Genomic DNA, 15,655 nt, shown 5'->3' with positions numbered 1-15,655 from the left:
TCAGTCTGTAATTCTCTTCAGGATTTTCTTCACAGCAATTTTGACATCCTTGTTCCTGAGGTTATATGAGAGGGTTTGGCATGGGTACCACATTGGTGGAAAAGAGTGAGAAAAAGTTCCCTCTTCTACAAACCCAGAAGATGATGGTCTGACATGAGTGTGCAGCCCAAATCCATAAAATAGACCAACTGTTGTAAAATGGGACAAACAGGTGCTCAAGGCTTTGGATCAACCTTTAGATGATGGCATATGAAGAATACTGAAAAGAATCAAAGTGTAAGAAATAAAAATAACGAAGCTAGATACTATTACAACTGTTCCCACCACAGCATAAACTACAATCCTATTGGCATAAATGCTGCTGTAGGTGAGCTGGAGGAGTGGGAAGATGTCACACATGAAATGGTTGATGATGTTGGAATCACAAAAGTTCAGCCTCATCACACACCCTGTGTGGACCATGGCTCCAGGAAACCCCATCACATATGAACCAGACAGCAGCAGAGAACACACCTGAGGGGACATGGCCGTTGTGTACAGCAAGGCCTTACAGATGGCCACATAGCAATCATAGGCCATGGCTGTCAACACATAGCACTCAGAGCTGACAAAAAAGCAGAAGAAAAATACCTGAGATATACATCCTGTAAAGGAGATAGCATATTTCTCAAAAAATAAAGCTCATTAGCATTTTGGGGATAAAGACAGATAAGTAACAAAGATCAATAAAAGAGAGATTGAAGAGAAAAAAGTACACAGGGGTGTGTAGGTGTGAATTTAGACAAATTAGATTCATTAAGCACAAATTGCCCACCACAATGATCATGTAGTTCAGCAGAAAGAAGAAAAACAGAGGTAGCTGGAGTTTAGGTTGGTCTGTCAATCCCATAAGGATAAACTCAGTCACAGAGGAGGCATTTTCCATATTCATTTACTACACAGTTGTGATCTGTAGGAACAGGGACAGAAACTCAGATTCACAATGGACCTTCATGGACTTTCCCTCTGTTTCCCGAGTGAGAGCTGGATCTCTTCGTTTATAACCACAGCCTTGTCTAAAGACACTCATCAAAGCATCCAAAATACAAGACTTGTAATGAGGGGGAGGAGCCAAGATGGCGGAGGAGTAGGACCGGGAGACCACTTTCTCTCCTACAAATTCATCAAAAGAATAACCGAATGCAGAGCAAACTTCACAAAACAACTTCTGATCGCTAGCTGAGGTCATCAGGCGCCCAGAAAAGCAGACCATTGTCTTCGAAAGGAGGTAGGACAAAATATAAAAGATAAAAAGTGAGACAAAAGAGCTAAGGACGGAGACCCGTCCCGGGAAGGGAGTCTTAGGCGGCCTTGCTTGGGCTAGGGTCCGGGCCTGAGTGCCCTGAGGACAATCGGGGGGAGCTTCTGTGAGGTGCCAACTTGAACTGTGGGAGACCAAAGGAGAGAGAGAAAATTGACCGGCCGGAACACACTGCCGGCCGTTCGCAGAACAAAGGGACGGGGAAAGTCCCGAGAAGAGCTCGCAGGCTGCGGACCGGCCCAGCCCCGCCGGAGGCAGGAGGCAGGGGGGAGGGGAAGGTCGCGGCGAGACACAGGGCGCAGGCACCCGACCGGCGCGGGGCGGGGACTGGGGCTGGGGACGCGGAGGGCGGAAGGCGCGCGCACCCGCCTGGCGCCAGCGGAAACTGAGACTGGGTCCGCGGAAGGGAGTGGGTGCGCCACACCTGGGGATAGCGCGCCCACCAAGCCCCTGGCTGCCTGGACCGCTCTGACCGGGAAGGCACAGAGAGCAGGCGCAGCTTTTCCTTCCGCGCTTTTGTGTAACACCGAGGGCTGGAACCTCGCGCAGCGCGGGGCGCGCTCCATATAGAACAGCCGGGAGCCTGAGCAGCGCAGACGGAGAAAGCAGCGTCAGCCCCTTCCGGCAGCGCCAGCCCGCCCCCGCAGGGCCAGCCCCTCCCCGCAGCGTCAGCCCCGCCCCCGCAGGGCCAGCCCCTCCCCGCAGCGTCAGCCCCGCCCCGCAGCGTCAGCCCCTCCCAGCAGCGCAACGGAACTAGCTACCTGAATAAGAGTCCGCCTCCGGCCGCCTGTGTCAGGGCGGAAATGAGCCTCTGAAGAGACCGGCAAACAGAAGCCAAATAAACAAAGGGAACCGCTTCAGAAGGGACTGGTGCAACAGATTAAAATCCCTGAAGAAAACACCGACTTCACCGGAAGGGCCCTGTAGATATCGAGAAGTGCAAGCTGGAACGAGGAGCTATCTGAAACTGAGCCGAAACCACACTGACCGCAACAGCTCCAGAGAAATTCCTAGACATATTTTTACTTTTTTTTTTATTTTTCTGTTTTTTCTAAGTAAGGAAAAAAAAAAAATTTTTTTTTTTCTTTTTATATTTTTCTTTTTTATTTTTTCTCTTTTATTTTCCTTTAAAATTCCCTATTACTCCCCCATTACTCCTTAACTTTCATTTTCATAGATTTTTACGATTTTTTTAATTAGGGGAAAAAAAAAATTTTGTTTTTCTTTCTTTTTTTTTTTTTTTTTCTTTTTCTTTTTTTTTCTTCTCCTTTTTCTTCTTTTTTTTTTCTTTCCTTTTTCTCTTCTATTTTCTATTTTTCTTTTTCTCTTATTTCTTTTAAAGTCCTCTAGTACTCCTCTACTACTCTTCATTTTCATCTTCACTACACTATAACCTTACAAAAAAAAAAAAAGAGAAGCCCTATCTTAAAACCGAAGATTATTCCCTCCCAATCTTGACTCTCTGTTTTCTACCTCAGAACACCTCTATTTCCTCTTTTCCCCTTCTCTTCCCCATCCAATTCTGTGAATCCTTGTAGGTGTCTGAGATACGAGAACACTCTGGGAACAGACAGCTGCGTAGATCTGTCTCTCTCCTCTTGAGTCCCCCTTTTTCTCCTCCTACTCATCTCTATCTCCCTCCTCCCTTTTCTCCTGTTCATGTAACTCTGTGAACCTCTCTGGGTGTCTCTAACGGGGGAGAATCTTTTCGCCATTAACCTAGAAGTTTAATTATCAGAGCTGTATAGTTGGAGAAGTCCTGAGACTACAGGAAGAATAAAACTGAAATCCAGAGGCAGGAAACTTAAGCCCAAAACCTGAGAACACCAGAAAACTCCTGACTACATGGAACTTTAAGTGATAAGTGACCGTCCAAAAGCCTCCATACCTACACTGAAACCAACCACCACCCAAGAGCCAATAAGTTTTAGAGCAAGACATACCACGCAAATTCTCCAGCAACACAGGAACATAGCCCTGAATGTCAACATACAGGCTACCCAAGGTCACACCTAACACATAGACCCAACTCAAAACTCATTACTGGGCACTCCATTGCTCTCCAAAGAGAAGAAATCAAGTTCCACGCACCAGTACACTGACGCAAGCTTCCCTAACCAGGAAACCTTGACAAGCCAAACGTCCAACCCCACCCACTGGGTAAATCCTCCACAATAAAAAGGAACCACAGACCTCCAGAATACAGAAAGTCCACTCCAGACACAGCAATCTAAACAAGATGAAAAGGCAAAGAAATACCCAACAGGTAAAGGAACAAGAAAAATGCCCACCAAGTCAAACAAAAGAGGAGGAGATAGGGAATCTACCTGAAAAAGAATTTAGAATAATGATAATAAAAATGATCCAAAATCTTGAAAACAAAATGGAGTTACAGATAAATAGCTTGGAAACAAAGATTGAAAAGATACAAGAATTGTTTAATAAAGACCTAGAAGAAATAAAAAAGAGTCAATTAAAAATGAATAATGCAATGAATGAGATCAAAAACACTTTGGAGGGAACCAAGAGTAGAATAACGGAGGCAGAAGATAGGATAAGTGAGATAGAAGATAAAATGGTGGAAATAAATGAAGCAGAGAGGAAAAAAGAAAAAAGGATCAAAAGAAATGAGGACAACCTCAGGGACCTCTGGGACAATGTGAAACGCCCCAACATTCGAATCATAGGAGTTCCAGAAGAAGAAGACAAAAAGAAAGGTCATGAGAAAATACTCGAGGAGATAATAGCTGAAAACTTCCCTAAAATGGGGAAGGAAATAGCCACCCAAGTCCAAGAAACCCAGAGAGTTCCAAACAGGATAAACCCAAGGCGAAACACCCCAAGACACATATTAATCAAACTAACAAAGATCAAACACAAAGAACAAATATTAAAAGCAGCAAGGGAAAAACAACAAATAACACACAAAGGGATTCCCATAAGGATAACAGCTGATCTATCAATAGAAACCCTCCAGGCCAGAAGGGAATGGCAGGACGTCCTGAAAGTAATGAAAGAGAATAACCTACAACCTAGATTACTGTATCCAGCAAGGATCTCATTCAGATATGAAGGAGAACTCAAAAGCTTTACAGATAAGCAAAAGCTGAGAGAATTCAGCACTACCAAACCAGCTCTTCAACAAATGCTAAAGGATCTTCTCTAGACAGGAAATGCAGAAAGGTTGTATAAACGTGAACCCAAAACAACAAAGTAAATGGCAACGGGACCACACCTATCAATAATTACCTTAAATGTAAATGGGTTGAATGCCCCAACCAAAAGACAAAGATTGGCTGAATGGATACAAAAACAAGACCCCTATATATGCTGTCTACAAGAGACCCACCTCAAAACAAGAGACACATACAGACTGAAAGTGAAGGGCTGGAAAAAAATATTTCATGCAAACGGAGACCAAAAGAAAGCAGGAGTCGCAATACTCATATCAGATAAAATAGACTTTCAAATAAAAGCTGTGAAAAGAGACAAAGAAGGACACTACATAATGATCAAAGGATCAATCCAAGAAGAAGATATAACAATTATAAATATATATGCACCCAACATAGGAGCACCGCAATATGTACGGCAAACACTAACGAGTATGAAAGAGGAAATTAATAGTAACACAATAATAGTGGGAGACTTTAATACCCCACTCACAACTATGGATAGATCAACTACACAGAAAATTAACAAGGAAACACAAACTTTAAATGACACAATGGACCAGCTAGACCTAATTGATATCTATAGGACATTTCACCCCAAAACAATCAACTTCACCTTTTTCTCAAGTGCACACGGAACCTTCTCCAGAATAGATCACATCCTGGGCCATAAATCTGGTCTTGGAAAATTCAAAAAAATTGAAATCATTCCAGTCATCTTTTCTGACCACAGTGCAGTAAGATTAGATCTCAATTACAGGAAAAAAATTGTTAAAAATTCAAACACATGGAGGCTAAATAACACACTTCTGAATAACCAACAAATCATAGAAGAAATCAAAAAAGAAATCAAAATATGTATAGAAATGAATGAAAATGAAAACACAACAACCCAAAACCTATGGGACACTGTAAAAGCAGTGCTAAGGGGAAAGTTCATAGCATTACAGGCTTACATCAAGAAACAAGAAAAAAGCCAAATAAATAACCTAACTCTACACCTAAAGCAATTAGAGAAGGAAGAAATGAAGAACCCCAGGGTTAGCAGAAGGAAAGAAATCTTAAAAATCAGGGCAGAAATAAATGCAAAAGAAACTAAAGAGACCATAGCAAAAATCAACAAAGCTAAAAGCTGGTTTTTTGAAAAAATAAACAAAATTGACAAACCATTAGCAAGACTCATTAAGAAGCAAAGAGAGAAGAACCAAATTAACAAAATTAGAAATGAAAATGGAGAGATCACAACAGACAACACTGAAATACAAAGGATCATAAGAGACTACTACCAGCAGCTCTATGCCAATAAAATGGACAACTTGGATGAAATGGACAAATTCTTAGAAAAGTATAACTTTCCAAAACTGAACCAGGAAGAAATAGAAGATCTTAACAGACCCATCACAGGCAAGGAAATCGAAACTGTAATCAAAAATCTTCCAGCAAACAAAAGCCCAGGACCAGATGGCTTCACAGCTGAATTCTACCAAAAATTTAGAGAAGAGCTAACACCTACCTTACTCAAACTCTTCCAGAAAATTGCAGAAGAAGGTAAACTTCCAAACTCATTCTATGAGGCCACCATCACCCTAATTCCAAAACCAGACAAAGATGCCACAAAAAAAGAAAACTACAGGCCAATATCACTGATGAACATAGATGCAAAAATCCTTAACAAAATTCTAGCAAACAGAATCCAACAACATATTAAAAAAATCATACACCACGACCAAGTGGGCTTTATCCCAGGAATGCAAGGATTCTTCAATATCCGCAAATCAATCAACGTAATACACCACATTAACAAATTGAAAGATAAAAACCATATGATTATCTCAATAGATGCAGAGAAAGCCTTTGACAAAATTCAACACTCATTTATGATTAAAACTCTCCAAAAAGCAGGAATAGAAGGAACATACCTCAACATTATAAAAGCCATATATGACAAACCCACAGCAAGCATCACCCTCAATGGTGAAAAATTGAAAGCATTCCCCCTGAAATCAGGAACAAGACAAGGGTGCCCACTGTCACCACTACTGTTCAACATAGTGTTGGAAGTTCTGGCCACAGCAATCAGAGCAGAAAAAGAAGTAAAAGGAATCCAGATAGGAAAAGAAGAAGTGAAACTCTCACTGTTTGCAGATGACATGATCCTCTACATAGAAAACCCTAAAGACTCTACCAGAAAATTACTAGAACTAATCAATGAATATAGTAAAGTTGCAGGATATAAAATTAACACACAGAAATCCCTTGCATTCCTATATACTAACAATGAAAAAACAGAAAGAGAAATTAAGGAAACAATACCATTCACCATTGCAACAAAAAGAATAAAATACTTAGGAGTATATCTACCTAAAGAAACAAAAGACCTATACATAGAAAACTATAAAACACTGATGAAAGAAATCAAAGAGGACACAAACAGATGGAGAAACATACCGTGTTCATGGATTGGAAGAATCAATATTGTCAAAATGGCTATTCTACCCAAAGCAATCTATAGATTCAATGCAATCCCTATCAAGCTACCAACGGTATTTTTCACAGAACTAGACCAAAGAATTTCACAATTTGTATGGAAATACAAAAAACCTCGAATAGCCAAAGTAATCTTGAGAAAGAAGAATGGAACTGGAGGAATCAACCTGCCTGACTTCAGACTCTACTACAAAGCCACAGTCATCAAGACAGTATGGTACTGGCACAAAGACAGAAATATAGATCAATGGAACAGAATAGAAAGCCCAGAGATAAATCCACGAACCTATGGACACCTTATCTTTGACAAAGGAGGCAAGGATATACAATGGAAAAAAGACAACCTCTTTAACAAGTGGTGCTGGGAAAACTGGTCAACCACTTGTAAAAGAATGAAACTAGAACACTTTCTAACACCATACACAAAAATAAACTCAAAATGGATTAAAGATCTAAATGTAAGACCAGAAACTATAAAACTCCTAGAGGAGAACATAGGCAAAACACTCTCCGACATAAATCACAGCAAGATCCTCTATGACCCACCTCCCAGAATATTGGAAATAAAAGCAAAACTAAACAAATGGGATCTAATGAAACTTAAAAGCTTTTGCACTACAAAGGAAACTATAAGTAAGGTGAAAAGACAGCCGTCAGATTGGGAGAAAATAATAGCAAATGAAGAAACAGACAAAGGATTAATCTCAAAAATATACAAGCAACTCCTGAAGCTCAATTCCAGAAAAATAAATGACCCAATCAAAAAATGGGCCAAAGAACTAAACAGAGATTTCTCCAAAGAAGACATACAGATGGCTAACAAACACATGAAAAGGTGCTCAACATCACTCATTATTAGAGAAATGCAAATCAAAACCACAATGAGGTACCATTACACGCCAGTCAGGATGGCTGCTATCCAAAAGACTACAAGCAATAAATGCTGGAGAGGGTGTGGAGAAAAGGGAACCCTCTTACACTGTTGGTGGGAATGCAAACTAGTACAGCCACTATGGAAAACAGTGTGGAGATTCCTTAAAAAACTGGAAATAGAACTGCCATATGACCCAGCAATCCCACTTCTGGGCATACACACTGAGGAAACCAGATCTGAAAGAGACACGTGCACCCCAATGTTCATCGCAGCACTGTTTATAATAGCCAGGACATGGAAGCAACCTAGATGCCCATCAGCAGATGAATGGATAAGGAAGCTGTGGTACATATACACCATGGAATATTACTCAGCTGTCAAAAAGAATTCATTTGAATCAGTCCTAATGAGATGGATGAAACTGGAGCCCATTATACAGAGTGAAGTAAGCCAGAAAGATAAAGAACATTACAGCATACTAACACATATATATGGAATTTAGAAAGATGGTAATGATAACCCTATATGCAAAACAGAAAAAGAGACACAGAAATACAGAACAGACTTTTGAACTCTGTGGGAGAATGTGAGGGTGGGATGTTTCAAAAGAACAGCATGTATACTATCTATGGTGGGGCAGATCGCCAGCCCAGGTGGGATGCATGAGACGGGTGCTCGGGCCTGGTGCACTGGGAAGGCCCAGAGGGGTCGGGTGGGGAGGGAGGTGGGAGGGGGGATCGGGATGGGGAATGAGTGTAAATCTATGGCTGATTCGTGTCAATGTGTGACAAAGCCCACTGAAATGTTGTGAAGTAATTAGCCTCCAACTAATAAAAAAATTTAAAAAAATAAAAAAAAAAAAAAAAAAAAAAGACTTGTAATGATTATTCCCACAGACTCCTCATTTTCGTCTTTCTGTCCTTATTCCTCTTGTTTGTCTCTGTGCTTAAAAAAACCTGGTAGACTCCCAGTGTCTCCGCACATCATTTTTCCTTCTCTCCAAGCTCTGTTCAGGATCAGGGCTGAAAAGGACAATAAATATGTGGTTTTCCTCAGAACCCTCAATATATATAATCTGAGATTTGAAAGGAATTGAGACAAAGGTGATTCAACCCTCACCTTCTTTTTCCTCAATGCCTCACTGACACTGAACCTTAGGACTCCTTCTACTCTACGGTCCTTAGAAGGTCAGTTTCTGACAAGGAAGAAGACAGTATCCATCACTGTGGTCATCAGTCCTTGACATACTAAGGGAACAGGCCACAATTTTTATATGAGAATTCTCCCAGAAGGTTTTCTTCACTTGCAAGGACAACATCCACCTTCAGTTCAGTTCAGTTCAGTCACTAAGTCGGGTCCGACTCCTTGCGACCCCATGAACCGCAGCATGCCAGGCCTCCCTGCCCATCACCAACTCCCATAGTTTACCCAAACTCATGTCCATTGAGTCGGTGATGCCATACAACCATCTCATCCTCTGTCATCCCCTTCTCCTCCTGCCCTCAATCTTTACCAGCATCAGGGTCTTTTCAAATGAGTCAGTTCTTCACATCAGGTGGCCAAAGTATTGGTGTTTCAGCTTCAACATCGGTCCCTCCAATGAACACCCAGGACTGATCTCCTTTAGGATGGACTGGTTGGATCTCCTTGCAGTCCAAGGGACTCTCAAGAGTCTTCTCCAACACCACAGTTCAAAAGCATCAGTTCTTTGGCACTCAGCTTTCTTTACAGTCCAACTCTCACACCCATATATGACTACTGGAAAAACCATAGCCATGACTAGATGGACCTTTGTTGGCAATGTCTCTGCTTTTTGATATGCTATCTAGGTTGGTCATAACTTTCCTTCCAAGGAGTAAACGTCTTTTAATTTCATGGCTGCAATCACCATCTGCAGTGATTTTGGAGCCCAAAAAAATAAAGTCTGACACTGTCTCCCTGTCTGTTTGCCATGAAGTGATGGGGCCAGGTGCCATGATCTTAGTTTTCTGAATATTGAGCTTAATGCCAACTTTTTCACTCTCCTCTTTAACTTTCATCAAGAGGCTCTTTAGTTCTTCACTTTCTGCCAGGGTGCAAGGGTGGTATCATCTGCACATCTGATGTTACTGATATTTCTCCTGGCAATCTTGATTCCAGCTTGTGCTTCATCCAGCCCAGCATTTCTCAAGACATACTCTGCATATAAGTTAAATAAACACAGTGACAATATGCCTTGATGTACTCCTTTTCCTACTTGGAACCAGTCTGTTGTTCCATGGCCAGTTCTAACTGTTGCTTCCTGACTTGCATACAGATTTCTCAAGAGGCAGGTCAGGGGGTCTGGTATTCCCATCTCTTGCAGAATTTTCCACAGTTTATTGTGATCCACACAGTCGAAGGTTTTGGCATAGTCAAGAAAGCAGAAATAGATGTTTTTCTGGAACTCTCTTGCTTTTTCAATGATCCAGAGGATATTGGCAATTTGATCTCTGGGTCCTCTGCCTTTTCTAAAACCAGCCTGAACATCTGGAAGTTCTCGGTTCACGTATTGCTGAAGCCTGACTTGGAAAATTTTGAGCATTACTTTACTAGCGTGTGAGATGAGTGCAATTGTATGGTAGTTTGAGCATTCTTTGGCATTGCCTTTCTTTGGGATTAAAATGAAAACTGACCTTTTCCAGTCCCGTGGCCACTGCTGAGTTTTCCAAATTTGCTGACATATTGAGTGCATCACTTTCATAGAACCATTTTTTAGGATTTGAAATAGCTCAACTGCAATTCCATCACATCCACTAGCTTTGTTCATAGTGATGCTTCCTAAGGCCCACTTGACTTCACATTCCAGGATGTCTGGATCTAGGTGAGTGATCACACCATTGTGGTTATCTGGGTCGTGATGATCTTTTTTGTACAGTTCTTCTGTATATTCTTGCCACCTCTTCTTAATATCTTCTGCTTCTGTTAGGTCCATACCATTTCTGTCCTTTATTGAGCCCATCTTTGCATAAAATGTTCCCTTGGTATCTCTAATTGTCTTGAAGAGATCTCTAGTCTTTCCCATTCTATTATTTTCCTCTATTTCTTTGCACTGATCACTGAGGAAGGCTTTCTTATCTCTCCTTGCTATTCTTTGGAACTCTGCATTGAAATGGGTATGTTTTTCCTTTTCTCCTTTGCTTTTCACTTCTTTTCTTTTCACAGCTATTTGTAAGGCCTCCTCAGACAGCCATTTTGCTTTTTTACATTTCTTTTTCTTGGGGATGGTCATGATCCCTGTCTCCTGTACAATGTCATGAACCTCCATCCATAGTTCATCAGGTACTCTGTCTATCAGATCTAGGCCCTTAAATCTATTTCTCACTTTCACTGTATAGTCATAAGGGATTTGATTTAGGTCGTATCTGAGTGGTCTAGTGGTTTTCCCTACTTGCTTCAATTTAAGTCTGAATTTGGCAATAAGGAGTTCATGATCTGAGCCACAGTCGGCTCCTGGTCTTGTTTTTGCGGACTGTATAGAGCTTCTCCATCTTTGGCTGCAAAGAATATAATCAATCTGATTTCGGTACTGGCCACCTGGTGATGTCCATGTGTAGAGTCTTCTCTTGTGTTTTCAGAAGAGAGTGTTTGCTATGACCAGTGCCTTCTCTGGGCAAAACTCTGTTAGCCTTTGCCCTGCTTCATTCTATACTTGAGGCCAAATTTGCCTGTTACTTTAGGTGTTTCTTGACTTCCTGATTTTACATTCCAGGCCCTTATAATGAAAAGGACATCTTTTTTGGGTGTTAGTTCTAAAATGTTTTTTGGTTGGGTTGTCTATTTTTCTGAGAGTGAGTTGTATGAGCTTGTGTATTTTGAAGATTAATCATTTGTCGGTTGTCTTATTTGCAATATTTTCTCCCATTCTGAGGGTTGTCTTTTCATTTTGTTTAGTTTTATTTGCTATGCAAAAGCTTTTGCATGCTTAGCTGCTCAGTCATCTCTGACTCTTTGTAACCCCACAGACTGTAGCCTGGTCTGGAGCCTCCCAGGCTCCTCTCCATGGGACTTTCCAGGCAAGAATACCAGAGTGGGGTGCCATTTCCTTCTCCAGGGATCTTCTCGACACAGGGATCGATCCTGCAATTTCTCCTGCATTGTAGGCAGGTTCTTTACCTGCTGAGCCATCTGGGAAGCCCTATTTAATTAAATTCCATTTTTTTATTTTTGTTTTTATTTCCATCACTCTAGGTGGTGGGTCAAAGAGGATCTTACTGTGATTTATGTCACAGTGTTCTGCCTACATTTTCCGAGTTTTATAGTTTCTGACCTTACATTTAGGTCTTTCATTTGAGTTTATTTTTGTGTGGTGTTAGGAAGTGTTCTAATTTCATTTTAACATGTAGCTGTCCAGTTTTCCCAGCACCGCTTATTGAAGAAACTGTCTTTTCTCCACTGCATAGTATATTCTTGCCTCTTTTGTCAAAAATAAGGTGCCCATAGGTGTGTCAATTTATCTCTGGGCTTTCTATCTTGATCCACTGGTCTATATTTCTCTTTTTGTGCCAGTACCATACTGTCTGGATTACTCTGGTTTTGTAGTATGTTATGAAGGCAAGAAGGTTGATTCCTCCAGTTCTATTTTTCTTTCTTGAGATTACTTTGGCTATTTGCAGTCTTTTGTGTTCCCATAAACTTGTGAAATTTTTTGTCGTAGTTCTGTGAAAAATGTCATTGGTAATTTGATAGGATTGCATTGACTCTATAGACTGCTTTAGGTAGTATATTAATTTCCACAATATTGACTCTTCCAATCCAAGAACATGATACGTCTCTTCATCTGCTTTGTGTCCTTTTCATCGGTATCTTGTAGTTTTCTGCATACAGGTCTTTTGTCTCCTTAGGTAGGTTTATTCCGAGGTATTTCATTCTTTTTGTTGCAATGGTGAGTGGGAATTTTTTCCTTAATTTTTCTTTATGATTTTTTGTTATTAGTGTATAGGAATGCAAGGGATTTTTGTGTATTGATTTTGCATCCTGTGAATTTACTAAATTTATTAGTATTAGTAGTAGATTAGTACTAAATTTATTATTGATTAGCTCTAGTAATCTTCTGATGGTATCTTTAGGGTTTTCTATGTACAGTGTATCACCTGCAAAGAGTGAGAGTTTTACTTCTTCTTTTCCAATGTAGATTTCTTTTATTTATTTTTCTTCTCCGATTGCCGTGGGTGGCCTTCCAAAACTTTGTTGAATAACAGTGCTGAAAGTGGCTATTAATTGTAATTGTCTTGTCTTGTTCTTGATCTTAGAAGAAATGTTTTCAGTTTTTTACCATTGAGAATAATGTTTGCTGTTTTTTACATATTACTTTTTAAAAAACTTTATGAAGTCATTTTAACAGAGAAAAACAAATCAAAGGGAAAATCCATCATCCCACCACCACCACCAAAAAAAGAAAAGAAAAACCCTCAACACTAAAATAATCATTGCATATATATTATTAGATATTCCAGATATAACAGAAGCATTTGGGAAAGTCCCCAGTTTCAAAAGTTGTTTACTAATAAGCAAACCCTGCTGGATCTTCCTTATTGGCTCTTTCAGATCCCCACTCAATCCTTCTGCAACTTTCTCTGGACCCCTCCCTGAAGGTTGGCTTTTATCGGCTACATCAGTGGTTCCCTGGTTACCTGGTGTCTACTTGGGAATTATCAGGGGAGGCACTAGCTGAGAGGGAAGGAGGGAGAGGCAAATTACACGCATGGGACTAAGACATACAAACTACCAGGCAAAACAGATAAGCAACAAGAATATATTGTATAGTAATTATGACTATTAATTGTAATAATTTGTAACAGAGTACAGCATATGAAAGTATCAACATACCAGGCTGTACACATGAAATTAATATGAATATGTAAATCAACTATACATCAATAGAAAAGATAGGGGCAGAGTTTGGGCAATGAATTGAGGGAAGACAGAATAATTGCTAAAGGACTATTGTCCAGCTACTGAGTATACATCTAAGGGGCTGCACTGAGTTAAGCATATTTCCATGTGCTTATTGGCCATTTACACATGCCATTTACACACATGGATGTGTCTTTCAAATGATCTGCAAATATATGAAACTGTATTTTATCATTGAAATATATTTTAGTTATTAAATTGCTAGAATGTACTTTGGCTAGAATAAATTGATCAAATCTATGTACTGCACATATTTTCCTAGTATATGGTTTGCTTATGAATATTTTTGATAGGTATTCTAATTTGAAAGAATTCTATCTTTTTTTTCTTCTTTGGGATCTCCTGTTTAAGAAATGTCTAAGAAATCTATGCCTACAGGAAGACATTTTCCTATGTTTTCTTTTAGAAGACACATTTAAGTTTTGTGTTTATTGTTTTGATACACTTTAATTTTTGTGTATGCTGTTAAATAGAGATCAAATTTAATAGTTTTCTCATGAAAAGTTAGTATTTCCAAGCATCAGGTTCTTAGTTTTTCTTTCTCTCTGGAATTGTCTTATTACTTGGTTAAAAAAAACAATTAACTGTATAGATGAGGATCTTTTTCTGAATATTCTATTTTATCTGTTATTCATTTGTCTGTTTTATAACAAAAAACTCAATCTTTATTTGAACATTACACTAAGCTTTAAAATCAGTAAGTTCTTTGTGTCACTTAAAGTTCTCCAAGAAGCAAATGCCAAGAAATATCAGACTTGCAAGACATTTATTACTTCCCTGATAGCTCAGTTGGTAAAGAATCTGCCTGCAAGGCAGGATACCCTGGTTTGATTCCTGGGTCCAGAAGATCCACTGGAGAAGGATAGGCTACCTACTCCCATATTCTTGAGCTTCCCTTGTTGCTCAGCTGATAAAGAATGTGACTGGAATGTGGGAGACCTGGGTTCGATCCCTGGGCTGGGAAGGTCCCCTGGAGAAGGGAGCAGTTACCCACTCCAGCATTCTGGCCTGGAGAATTCCAGGGACTGTATAGTTCATGGGGTCGCAAAGAGTTGGACACGACTGAGGGATGTTCACTATCTTTCACTTTTAAGACACTTACTATAAAAAAGTCTATGAAGGCTAAAATAGGGGGCTAAAAGTCCATGAGAAAGGCCTTCAGACCTCAATGAAAATCTGACATCTAAGAAGGGGACGACAGAGGATGAGATGGCTGGATGGCATCACCGACTCGATGGACATGAGTTTGAGTAAACTCCGGGAGTTGGTGATGGACAGGGAGGCCTGGCGTGCTGCGATTCTTGGGGTTGCAAAGAGTCAGACACGACTGAGCGAATGAACTGAACTGAGCTGAACTGAAGAAAAGAGAGAGAGAAGGGAAATCCCAGGCCACAGTGCAGTTCTATAATTCTCATTAATAATGATAGAAAGTCCCTAACCAAAGACTGTCTATCAGGAGATGCATGTATAATATACAACATATAAAATGGCCAGCTCCTGTGTGACCCACCAGGCCAAACTGTTGGCTGAGGACATCTCAGAGTAAGCATGGACTCTGCCTGAACACTATGGTGGATCCAGAGCAGTATAAGCTACAGACAGTGACTGATGCTCCCCACAGATACTTATCTTGCCTGGGAGCTGAGCAGCATGTCTAAAGCTGCGAAAGTCCACCCTCAAAGAAATAAATGATACCCCAAAGTTCTTTCTGATTTATTTATTTACTAGTATTTGTATTTACTATAATATTCCCTTTATTATTTATAGCAATAAAATTTATTATTGTTGTTACTCAAACAAGATAACACAATTTAACAAGTATTTCTTATCCTCCAAATACACCTGATATTCCAAATATACAAGCTGAAAAGGCACTGGAGAAATAGA

General features: G+C 40.1%; 1 pseudogene; it reads right to left on the bottom strand.

Moving 5' to 3' along the window:
* On the bottom strand, positions 1 to 931 carry LOC122704969 (annotated as a pseudogene).
* Between the last annotated feature and the right edge of the window lie 14,724 nt (positions 932 to 15,655).

This window comes from Cervus elaphus, chromosome 2 (genome assembly GCF_910594005.1).
Source record: "Cervus elaphus chromosome 2, mCerEla1.1, whole genome shotgun sequence".
Lineage (NCBI taxonomy): Eukaryota > Metazoa > Chordata > Mammalia > Artiodactyla > Cervidae > Cervus > Cervus elaphus.
Note: the sequence above shows the minus strand (reverse complement) of the source record. Positions and strands in the feature narration are given on the sequence as shown.